This window comes from Rhinopithecus bieti, unplaced genomic scaffold, assembly GCF_001698545.2.
Source record: "Rhinopithecus bieti isolate Rb0 unplaced genomic scaffold, ASM169854v2 scaffold_24263, whole genome shotgun sequence".
Lineage (NCBI taxonomy): Eukaryota > Metazoa > Chordata > Mammalia > Primates > Cercopithecidae > Rhinopithecus > Rhinopithecus bieti.
In genome coordinates this window covers 5579-18618 of record NW_016811410.1, presented here as the reverse complement: position 1 = coordinate 18618, position 13040 = coordinate 5579, and the positions used below count along the sequence as shown (strand labels likewise).

The 13040-nt window shown below is 40.7% G+C and overlaps 1 pseudogene across 1 annotated transcript in view; it reads left to right on the top strand.

The window, feature by feature from the left end:
* LOC108543402 (60S ribosomal protein L23a pseudogene) overlaps positions 1-11504 on the top strand; it is a 20191-nt pseudogene extending 8687 nt beyond the window's left edge. The window contains exon 2 of the transcript XR_001889556.1: positions 10963-11504. The product of XR_001889556.1 is annotated as a 60S ribosomal protein L23a pseudogene (transcript). The remainder of the gene's footprint in view (positions 1-10962) is intronic.
* The last annotated feature ends 1536 nt before the right edge of the window (positions 11505-13040 follow it).

Here is a 13040-nt window from a genome sequence, read left to right as displayed (position 1 = left end):
ATGGCGTGAACCTGGGAGGCGGAGCTTGCAGTGAGCTGAGATCAGGCCACTGCACTCCAGCCTGGGTGACAGAGCAAGACTCTGTCTCAAAAAGAATAAATAAATAAATAAATAAATAAATAAATAAATAAATAAATAGAAGACAAACATGGCAAACAAGCATATGGAAAAAAAGGTCTAGATCATTGATCACTAGAGAAATGCTCATCCAAACCACAGTGAGGCACCATCTCACACCAATCAGAATGGCTATTACTAAAAAGTCAAAAAATAACAGATGCTGGCAAGGTTACAGAGAAAAGTGAACACTTATACACTGTTGGTGGGAGTGTAAGTTAGTTCAGCCATGGTGGAAAACAGTATGGTGATTCCTCAAAGAGCTAAAAGCAGAATTACCACTAGACCTAGCAATCCCATCACTGGGTATATACCCAGAAGAATCTAAATAATTCTACCATGAAGATACATGCATACAAATGTTCCTTGCAGTACTATTCATAATAGCAAAGGCATAGAATCAACCCAAATGCCCATAAATCATGCATTGGATGAAGAAAATGTGCTACATATACACCATGGAATACTATGCAGCCATACAAAGGGACAAGATTAAATCTTTTGCATTAGTATAGATGAAGCTGAAGGGTATTATCCCTAGCAAAGTAACGCAGGAACAGAAAACCAAATACTGCATGTTCTCACTTATAAGTGGGAGCTAAATGATAAGAACTTGTGAACACAAAGAAGGAAACAGACACTGGGGTCTACTTGAGGGAGAGGAGCAGAAAAGATAACTATTGGGTAATGGGCTTAACACCAGGATGATGAAATAACATGTACAACAAACCCCTGTGAGATGTGTTTACCTATATAACAAACCCTCCCACATACCCCAAACCTAAAATAAAAAGTTAAAACAAGTACAGCTTTTTGTTTTTTTCTCTTTAATACCGTAAAGGTCATGGGCCATTTGCCACCTGAACAGTCAGTAACACATGAGTGGAAAGAAACTGAACACCCAGGGACACCAGAGACCATTCATTGTAGAGGAAGGAGGCAGGCATATCACGTAAGGCGAACTTCCTCCAGTTCCAGAGTGGCTCCCTTCTCCTCTTAAATGTGGGTCCCATGGAATTTAGGAAGTAAAGCAAATGAGAATGGCCCACAGGGGAGCAGTTCAAATGTGTGTAAAAGGATAGAGCAGCCCCACTGAGGAAGGAAGGCCAGACAAGAAATGGATTTGTAGGGAAGACAATGTGCACCCATCAGAGCTCTGATTCCTTCTCTTCCACTACCCTCCCCTGCTCACTAACATCGAAAAAGTATTGATGGCAAGTGTTGGGCTGTAACACATTTCCTTGCTTTACAATCTAGATTTGGGGGGTTAAATTTCAGAGATAATGAAAACATCCCCCTTTAGTTAACTTTTAATTTCATAATTGTACCTTTTTTAAAAAACAGATTTGTGAACATGTAAAGAAAAGAGTATGGGAGTAATTTATAATCAACAAATTTGTATTCACTGGGTAAGTGACACTCACAGGGCATATGGCATACGAACATCCTGAGAGTAGGATCGTGGGGCATCCACTGGTGATTGTCCTTAGAGCTGGTGGGGGCCCAGCCTCCCGCTGTCCATGCAATGCTGCAAGTACAGTCGGTATCTCCTTTAACTTCACAGTGATGCCACAAGACAAACAGCATTGTCTTAACTTTCTGTGTAAGAGAACTAAGGCTGGGTGAGAGTATGCAAAGCTGGATCATGGATTTGTTTGGCTCCTTCTAGTTTCAAAACCCGTGAATATTTTCCTGTCTCTAATGCTAATCTTAGCACTGTATTTGGAATAAGCATATAAACATATAACCACAATCCACTCAGGTAATAGGCAATAAAATTATAAATAAATGCTCAACAAGATTATGAGTGACTGAATGAGCTATATATAACAATAATGACTGGTTGAAGTGTTTTATTCATAGGATAAAGTAGAAATCATTTAAATGGCTAACAGTATAAAGAGGGTTAAATCAAGCATCCAGGTGTGGAAATAGCTGATTTACATATATAGTTTATGCCATGTAAAACATTTATAATCTAATATTGAATGAAAAACAGATACAATATTTAATGTATAGTACAATCTAAAATTTCGACATTTAGTTAAAAATGCAGGAATATAATTTTCAAAATTAGAGTGATAAAATTATGAATAATTTCTTTCTTTTATAACTCATATTTATCAAAGATCCTCCAAAGAGATTATACACTTTTATAATTAGAAAAAAAGTTATCTGTTAAAGAGATCATAAATGACATAATATTTTACAGAAGTTAAAAGCTGAGATTGTGAGGATTTCCAGGGACTCCTGCCAGTAGCCCACCTCGCATCATCATTTACATGGAATTGTTGGGACTGAGGTGATCTTATGCCTCTCAATTCCCAGCCAGCTTTCTCTCCCTCTGGCTCCCTCCTGTTAAACAGAAAATAATCAGTGAGACAAATAAACACCCTAGTGTTCTAACAAGTTACACATAATTGCTTGCTTACCAATTTTCTACCTCAGAACTTTCTTTTCTTCATAGAGTCAATATAATCATCTATTTTAAATTCGGCTTTTGCCATTTTATAGTCCAAGATGCAGGACTTTACATGGGGCATGGATGGGTTTCCACAGTCTGCACGAGGATGGGAGGAGAACAGGGCAGATGCAGCCCCATTCAGTGAGAGTTCTTGCTGGAGTTACTTGGCTGGACCTCACTCCAGAGAGAGGAAACCTTCTTCTGGACCAGCTACCAAGACAGGCCCTAGTTGGAAAATCTTTTCTTTTGCTTTTCTTTTCTTTCTTTTTTTTTTTTTGAGATGGAGTCTCACTCTGTTGCCCAGCCTGGAGTGCAGTGGCACAATCTTGGCTCACTGCAAGCTCCGCCTCCCAGGTTCACGCCATTCTCCTGCCTCAGCCTCCAGAGTAGCTGGGACTACAGGTGCCTGCCACCACACCCAGCTAATTTTTTATATTTTTAGTAGAGACAGGGTTTCACCATGTTAGCCAGGATGGTCTCGATCTCCTGACCTCGTGTTCCGCCCACCTCGGCCTCCCAAAGTGCTGGGATTACAGGCATGAGCAACCGCGCCTGGCTGGAAAATCTCTTCTAAGGTGAGATGCAGCCCCCACTGGAGAGGAAAACACCAGAGAATTTTAAAAAGGAAAAACCAAGGTAAGCTGAGGAGCTTCTTGACAGGAGACACAGTAGAGTCCACCCAGCTGGGGTGAATCTCTGCAGTTCCCCAGCAGGACAGTCAGCAGGACCCTCAAGTAACTGGTCCCGGCAGCGTTGGAGCAGCATGAGCATCTGTGGTCACATTGTCTCCTCTGGCAGCAGCCTCCAACCAGAAATCCATCTCAGGGTCTGTCCTCACAGGAACCTGATGCCAGAGTTGTGCACTGAAAGGATTTGGACACAGGTATTTTGTGGAACTGAGCGTTTTCCAGGTCTTCTTGGAGGTCATTCTGTGTGAACTTGATGGAGCTCTTTCTCATGGTCTTTGTTTCTGAGTGTGGGAGAGCATGGCCTGCGTGACTGCTGGCTTCCAGTACGTAGGGTGCAAACCCAAGCCAGGGTGTGTAATTCACTGTAGCCCTTAACAAAATAGCAGGGGATAAAAGTCAGTTTTAAATCTTCTGTTTATTACTCTCAGCCAATTAACTTCTACCTATAGTAGAAGGTATTTTACCATTTTTTTTTCAAAATGGAGAAATACCATGCTCTTTAAAAAGTCTTTTAGAGGCACAGACTTCTCAATTTCATTACATTAAAATCACCAAAAGGTAGAAAAAAGTGAAATTTACGTAAGAAATTTTCTCTTGGCAAAATACTCTATTTTGTGTTTTTGTGTTTGTGAATTTTCCATGCATGTGTCCAGATGCATAGGGAGTTAATTCATTCAATTAAGTTAAAGCATTAGATAACATGGTACATTGAAAAAGTAGTGAGAACGCACTTTGCTTCTGTCTCTCTGAGAAAACTGGCTGATGCCTCCTGTGCGAGAGCGCTGTGTACCTGATGCACATATGGAAACTGAGGTTTTCTTACTTGGTGCCGCTGGCCTGGGCACTGGAGGTTGGCTCTGGGAGGGCAGGGTGTCTGTTTTTATTACTACTCAACAAGTGTCACACAAATACACAAGGGTGTGTCTGCCCTCTAGTGGATGCTGGAAAGCACTGTTCTTATTACCACTCAGCAAGCGCCAAACACACGCGGGTGTGTCTGCCCACTAGTGGATGCTGGCGGGTACTGTTCTTATTACCACTCAGCATGGGCCCCACAAACACACGCGGGTGTGTCTGTCCTCTAGTGGATGCTGGCATTCACTCTTCTTATTACTCAACAAGCCCGGCACAAATACACGCGGGTGTGTCTGCCCTCTAGTAGAAACTGGCAGACACTGTTCTTATTACCACTCAGCAAGAGCCACACAAATACACGTGGGTGTGTCTGCCTTCTAGTGGATGCTGGCCCGCACTGTTCTTATTACCACTCAGCAAGCACCACACAAATACACACCGGTGTCTCTGCCCCCAGTGGATCCTGGCCGGCACTGTTCTTATTACTACTCATCCAGCGCCACACAAATACACACGGGTGTGTCTGCACTCTAGTGGATCCTGGCCGGCACTGGGAGCAAATGTGACTATAAACAAAATTAAAGATTTAAAAAATACCCATTATCTCCAGAAGGGATTTAATTCTAAAAGGAGGCTTTTTTGTTTTCTTTTTCAAATGGGCTGATGTTTAAAAATAACACAGGACTGAAGATGATGGAAAAAAGCACACTGCGTTTGCCTTTCAGCATCTGTGATGACTGAATCCTTCCTCAGCGCTGCCACAGGGAGCACATTCACACTTGTGTCACACAAATACCAGGGTTAGGTCAAAAAACCAAGTGTTACCTGGAGGAAGCCACAAAGGCTATGAGATCAAGCCTTCACCTAGAAGACACTTGACAGTTCAGAAGCTGAGATCCTGCAAGGTGTCTCGGAGAGCTCAGCTGTGACCCTGCTCTGTATGGAAGGGTGGGCAGTGGGGCCCAGGCAGGTGAAGAATTGTCCACTGTTGAGCATCATCAGCCTAAAACCCACATGCAATGCTGTTGCTGCAAAACCACCGACTGTTGAAGACACAAACCACAGAAACAGAACCCCTTTATGGTCTCACTGTGCACCTGGTGACTTTTCAGAAGATGAAGATTAAACATATTAATCACAAATTCAAAGTATCAGAAGAAATGCTAGGAGATTTTCTAACCTCTGCTACCATGACTTTTTTTTTGCAGGATTCTTGAATTATTGTAAATAAGCTCACATAGGCCAAAGTGCTCCCCTGAAGTCATCCAGAAAGAGGCAGGCTGTTAATCCCCGTGTCTGACACATCTGTGTTTTCTTAGGATAATACAAAAGATAAGGGGAGAGAGAGGGACAGAAAGAGACGGAGAGAATTGGAGCTAAGAGAAAACAGTTTCATGTTTTGACCCCAAAAATTCCCAGTGAACATTCCCGTTGCCAGCGGGTGAAATCCAAGGCCCTGGCTCTGGGATCCTGCTCTTTCCTTTGTTGATTCCTGTTCAAATTTGGCATAGAAACAATATGGAACTTGTTACACTTCTCTGGACAAGTCATTAGGCTTTTGGCTCATAGGCTCCACTTCCCCAGACACTCCTTTGTCCTAAACTTCAAGTAATTCAGCTTCACCCTTCAGAGAACAGCTCAGCTGTCACTTCTTCTAAGGACCCTCCCTAGCTGCCTCTCCAACAGAAGGGTCCCCACCTTGCTCTTTGCACCTCTGTCCCTCGAGGTGCTGCTGTTGTCTGTGGAGGGTGGGACCCCGGGGACTAGAGCCCCTCTCATGCTGGAGACACTCAGCACTCAGTAAGTGTGTTCTGAGCGTATACAAGTGCAGCAAGCTTGCACAGTCTTACAATGTATACTCTCATGTCTGGAATAGAGCCCCATTTTCATTCTTTGTAAAATGAGTAAGTGGGGCTGGGTGACCCATACTCTTTTTTCAACTCAGAAGTCCACTATGAGCCTGACATCAAATAGCTTCCCAGCCAGCACCAGGCCAGGACCCAGGTTATTCAATGTGCCTGTGTCCCCCACAGCATGGAGAAATGGGACCAGCTCTGCTGCCTGCTGCCCAGTACCAGCCAGCAACTCCAGGCTCACAAAGCCAAGGCACCTGCAGGAGATCTTGGTTATTTAGTAGCTGTGATTGGGCTGGGAGGGGAGTGTGTTCACTTCTAATTTTCCAGTGACTAGCACGAGACAGTTTGAAATGTGATTTTTTTCTCTTGGTCCGAAAAAAAGAAAAAAAATAAGGGTTTTTTTTATCTTCTCATCCTTGGAGCCATTGGCATTAGCTATGGGCCTGATAATTTAAGAAAACTTTATTCTCCAAAGTAACATTTTGATAAATAGTGTAATTTTTTATTACAGCAAAACCATTGCTTAAGTGGGCAAAACTCTAGAGGATAGGAAAACACACTCTTGAAAAAATGTGGTGATGCCCTGAAATTCAGCAAACGGCAGGGGCACGTGTTGTTCTATCCCAGGTCAGAGTGTGTCAGTCATCACTCAATACCACTCACAGACCACCAACTTCAGAATATCTAGGTGTAAAGGTCTGTACAATAGTCATAACATAATAATGTAAACAATTTTACATTATTAATTATTATTTATATTATACTATTACACAATGTGTAAACACTATTAAAACATGTTTGTCTTCAAAGAATGGCCTTGGTTTCTGTGGGCAGTGTCTCCTCATGGAAAGGTAGTGCATTCCTGCTAAATCATGGACAAAATGGGCCCCCAGGAGCTCCAGGCTGCAGCAGCAGCTTCTCATCTATGTCCTTCACTGCATGATGTTGTTGTTGACTTTGAAAGCTCCTTTTCGTCTAGTTTTATCAACAGAGCTAGTATTTCATGAGGATCTACTACATGCCAGGTTCCAGAAAGCTAAATGCCTTTTATTTGTTATTATTCACTAAATACAAATGACAACTCTCTTCTCATTATTCACACAACACAATTTAGCGGAGGGAGATTGAGCGACTTTCCCAGGGTCACACAGCTACTAAGAGCAGAGTGGTGTTTAGATTCATGTCTGAATACTGAACACCGAAATGAACCAGAGGAAAAAATCATACGTTTCAAAAGCCTATTCAAGCCATTTGTTCTTATTTTAAGGAAAATCTTTATGCTAATTTTAAACTCCAAATACTTATGAATGGCAGAGATCTACAGATTTGATTCTGATGTAAGAGATGATGCTCCCTGGCTGGTTACTGCTACTACCCCACAACCCTAAGCATACTGGACAAATGTCTAAGCCTGGTGGTTAGTGGGGACAATGCTGGTGGAGTCTGAAGTTGTCATGCAGTGACTCATGAAAGCTTAGGCAGATTTGGTGATATATGACACAGAGATGCAAAGAAATGCAGTAGCTGACAGACACAGGATGGCTCTGGGAGATGCAGAAGGAGCATGTCACCCAAAATAGAGCCAAACGGGTATCCTTAAGGAAGGAGCAAAGGGGCTGAAGAAGGGATTTGTCATGAGAGATGGGACAGGAAGTTCTCTAGAGGCAGAGGGAGAGCATGAGAATGTCAGGAAGAGACGAGAGATTCTCGCACATCTGGGAAGCTGACAATCCATCAGCATGGCCACGAGGAAAATAAGGAGAAGTGGAAATAATAGATGAGGCTGGATATAGAAGCAGGGTTCAAGCTGTGTCTATTGTGGTAAAGAGTTGTGATTCTATCTGGAAGGCAATAGGTAGCATTCTAAACAAAGATCTTTTAAAACAAGTCAAAATATTTTAATATTTTCTGCAAAGGGCTATATGTTAAACATTTTAAGTTTTCCAAGCCATATGGTCTCTCTGTTAATGATTCAGCTCTTCCATTGTACCACGAAAACAGCCAGAGACGTCATATAACACATGTATGTGGCTGTGTCCCAGTACAACTTTACTTACAAATGCAGACTGTGTCAGACATGGCCCATGCATGGTAGTTTGCCACACCCTGTTTTAGAAAGCTCAGGTTTGTGATATGATGGAGAATGCCTATGAGAGCTCTTGTTTTAAATGGTAGAGTGAACATACACTGCAGTTCTATCCTGCTTGACCCAAGCTCTTGATAGTGAAAGGTAGAAAAGATAGATAGTAAATAGATGATAGGCAGGTAGATAGATGATAGATAAAGAAAATACATAGCTGTTCCAGAAAACAGAAAGGGATAACTTCATGAACATAAAAGAAAGTAATATACTTTAGAAAGGAAGCAGGCTGGAAAACCCACAGTTGCAAAGAGAATAAAATTTCCAATTGCCTCTTTGAGTCCCTTCCTGGAAGTAGTCACAGCCGACTTCCTCCTCTGTTTTTTGTCTGTCGGTTGTTTACTTTTCTGTGGGGTTTTCGTTGTTGTTTGCTTTTTTTAAAAAAAAAATCCCTTTCCCTGCTTTTTTGTCACAGAAGCCTTTGTCACTTCAAACACTGCAAGTGTTCTTTTAAAAAAATTATATCAATCTTTCAATTAAAATGCAACATGTCTGCAACCTGGTATCTAGAGAGTTGAGATGGACAAAGGAGCCCTTGTTACTGCACGTTTTCTTGCCCCAGCCTTCACCTTGCACACAGCAACAGACAATGCACAAAGCCACTTCCTTATGGACTGAAATTCTGATCTTTTTATGACCGGCCTTTCCATCTTTCACCTTCCCCTCTCCCATGCTGTGAATGATTGTAGTGGACATTTTTGTTTTAATCTCAGTGACAGGGGAACACAGGCAGCTCTAATTTAACTGTGGCCCAGATGCTTCTGTTTCTATCATGTATTCATTTTGTAGCAAACATTTACATATATCATTTTTCACTGTCTTTTGAAAATAATTAGGCAATATCTCATCTGAGGTAGAATGTTTCTAGTGGTTGTGTTCTGAGGGAAAAAAACTAATCTGTTCTCTATCCACTGCTTTCCAGGAACAGTAAGAGGACCTTTTGCTTGAATAATTTTTATCCACACTGCAGAGTGGGTAAAGAGCAGATTATGTAAAAACAATTCTGCTTCACTTCAGTAACAGCCTCCTCAACTCATTTTTTCTCAACAAACTTATTTTTCCAGCAGAAAAATCCCAGGCTTCTTAGAGAACCCAGTGACTTTTGCACCTTAAATCGGTGAAATCATCATGTTTTCTTCTGCCGTATCCATAGTTCAAACAAAGATGAGGCAAAGCTAGACTCATTCCTGAAGGAACCCAAGAAATTTCTCCTTTCTGTCTCCGGAATGAAATGAATTCTCTAGACCATCAGTTCTAACCTTCAAAAACCAAACCTGTTTGCTCACAATACTGGTGGCTGGAATGTCTGAGATTGGGCAGTTGCATCTGGTGGAGTCTCAGTCTTTTTCACCTCATGATGGAAAGTGGAAGGGGAGCAAGAGGTGCACCAGAGATCACATAGCAAGAACGAAAGCAAGAGGGAAGCCAAGGAACCCAGACTCTTGTTAACTACCTACTCCTGCAGGAATTAATCCATTCCTGTGAGAGCAAAACTCACTCATCCCCATGGAGGACATTAATCTATTGATGAGGGATCTGTCCCCATGACCCAAACACCTTCCACTAGGCCCCACCGCCCCACACTACCACTTTGGGGTCAAATTTCAACACGAGTTTTTGCAGGGACAAACCACATCCAAACCATAGTAATTTGTAGCATAGTTAAATTATTTTTCACATGATGTATTCTGTCCTGGGATACTCCACATCCTGAATAATTTTATTTAATTTCAGTAGAGTTTGATTTACCCATTTGGTTGTAAAATTCTGCGTATTTTGACCAACACATTGTGGTAGGTATCCCACTATTAAAGTATCATATGGAATGCTTCAAACCCCCACCCCATGGAGCCAATGGTTTCCCATCTGTGTAGTTTGCCTTCTGCAGTGTCTCATTAAATGAGGTCACACTGTGTGTATTCTCCTCAGACTGTCTTCTTCCACTTAGCAATGTGCATACAAGATTCACTCATGTTTTTGTGTGAGTTGATAGCTTGTTCCTTTCTACAGCTAAATAGTATTCCATTGCATGAATGTACCACAGTTTGGTTATGCATTTTGGGGAGCAAAACCTTCCTCTTCTAACTTTGTTCCAGGGTTGGAGACCTTCAAATTAACTGACAATAGATACATTAGTAGGAGAGACAATACTTGGCTTCTTATTCCACAAGTATCATTGTAGGACAAAATTCATCAGATGACAGGATCCAGTTTACAAAGAGGTAAAAATAGCCCAAAAACAAGAAACAAGACTAGAATCTGATAACCCACAATAGCTATAGCTTTCCTTAAAAAAAAAAAAAATCAAATCTGAGATTCTGTAAGGTCAAAATCAAATCTGAGATTCTGTATGAAAACTTCCAGCAAAGAAACTTGAACGCACCTATGTGGTCATCTCCTGTTCTTGCTGCACTTACGTAAATAATCAAGCAAAATCTAACAAAACTAGACTTAATTTTAAAACAAGAATAGTCTTACTTTGATTATGATAAAAAATGGTTACTACAGAGAGAAATTTTATGTTTCAATGGAAAACTATAACTTGGCTGGGCATGGTGGCACATGCCTATAATTCCAAAGACATGTTTATTAATGTTCCAAACTATCTTTAGTCTCTCTGTAAAAATAAGAAGCAAGAAGTATATAAACTTGAATTATTTATGTTCAGTATGTAATGTTTTAGTATTGTATCTTATTTATAAATGGTCTAGATATTTAATGCAAATCTTTTACTGAGCTTAACTTTAAGGTTAAAAATTACCAAAAGTATTTTGGAAACTACTATTAAGTAGATTTACGGTAAACAAATTATTTTGAAATAATGTTTTCGCTTTTCACAAGATGGCACCGAAAGTGAAGAAGGAAGTTCCTGCCCCTCCTAAAGCCAAAGCCAAAGCTTTAAAGGCCAAGAAGGCAGTGTTGAAAGGTGTCCACAGCAACACACAGAAAAGAAGATCCGCATGTCACTCACCTTGAGGTGGCCCAAGACACTGCAACTCCGGAGGCAGCCCAAATATCCCCGGAAGATTACCCCCAGGAGAAACAAGCTTGACCACTATGCTATCATCAAGTTTCCTCTGACCACTGAGTCGGCCATGAAGAAGATAGAAGAAAACAACATGCTTGTGTTCATTGTGGATGTTAAAGCCAACAAGCACCAGATCAAACAGGCTGTGAAGAAGCTCTGGGACATGGATGTGGCCACAGTCAACATCCTGATTCGACCTGATAAAGAGAAGAAGGCATATGTTCGACTGGCTCCTGATTATGATGCTTTGGATGTTGCAACAAAATTGGGATCATCTAAACCAAGTCCAGCTGGCTAACTCTAAATATATATGTATCTTTTCACCATAAAAAAGAAATAATGTTTTTCATAAGAATGACAACTTAATTAGAATCAAATTTATAAGCTTTAAGATTTTACATTTCTAGTAAGTATAATATTAGCTTATTTGAGTAGAACTCAAGCAGAATAGGAATTTATGTTTGTTTTATATTCAATAGTGGTAACTTTGAAGACATACTTGTTTTATTATGCCAAAAATATTATATTAACCTTATTTAACTAAGTTTTATCCAAATCGTGTTAACTTAAAAAACATTTGATCAATTCCTATATTTCTAGGAGTTTGGTGAATATTTACTTATAAATGCTTATTTTTTTTCCAAGCCAAGTTAGAATAGAGCACTTTTAAAGGATTTTATAAATGAATTTTGCAACGCTATCCAGAATTAAGAAAATATCACATATACATAACACACATTAATAGACATACAAACACAAATAGAGATTTCATAGCTTTCATCCTGAAATTTCAGCCATGAATCAGGCGTAAATATTCTGATGGTTAATTTTAGACATCTACTTGATTGGATTAAGAGACACACATCGTTGGTATAACACAATTTCTGGGCATATGTATGAGGGTGTTTCCGGAAGACACTGAGATAACCCTGACCCAATGTAGATGGGCACAGTTATGGTTTGGCTGTGTCCCCACTCAGATCTCATCTTGAATCGTAGTTCCTATAATTCCTACTTGTCGTGGGAGGGACCCAGTGGGAGGTGATTGAATCATGGTGGTGGTTACCGCCATGCTGTTCTCATGATAGTGAGTGAGTTCTCATGATCTGATGTTTTTATAAGGAGCTTTTCCTGTTTGGCTCAGCACTTCTCCTTGTTGCTGCCATGTGAAGAAGGATGTCTTTGCTTCCCCTTCCACCATGATTGTGAGGCCCCTCCAGCCATGTGGAACTGTCAGCCCATTAAACCTCTTTGTTCTTTATAAATTGCTCAGACTCAGGTATTTCTTCATAGCGGTGTATAAATGGATGAATACAGGCACCATCCAATTGGTTGAGAACCCAGATAGAACAAAAAGGAAGAGAAAAGGGGAATTATCTCCTTCTGAAATGGAAACATCTTTCTTCTCCTGCCCTTGACATCAGAACTTCAGGGTCTCAGGCCTTTGGCCTCAGAATGAGAGTTACACCATTGGCTTCCCTCATTCTGAGTCCTTTGGACCTGGACTGAACCATGCTACGCTTTCCTTGTTCTCCAACTTGGCACTTTCCTGGTTCTCCAACTTGGAGACAGGCTATCGTGGAACTTCTCAGCCTCCATAATTATGTGAACCAATTCCCCTAATGAGTTTTCTCTCATCTATCTATCTCCATATATCACATTGATTCTGCCTTTCTGGAGAACCCTGACTAATGTGATTACAATAATACAAAATTCACTAGTTTATACAGAAGACTTGGTTTTTGTCTTTGCCCCATTTTTTATTTGTATTCTAACTGTGTTTCTGGAAAATGGAACAAGCTTTTTTCTCGCTAATACTTTTGGAGATCTGTAAGATTTTCTTTTGTTTTGACATACAATCTTACGGAGGCTGAGAAATAATTTTTTTTTC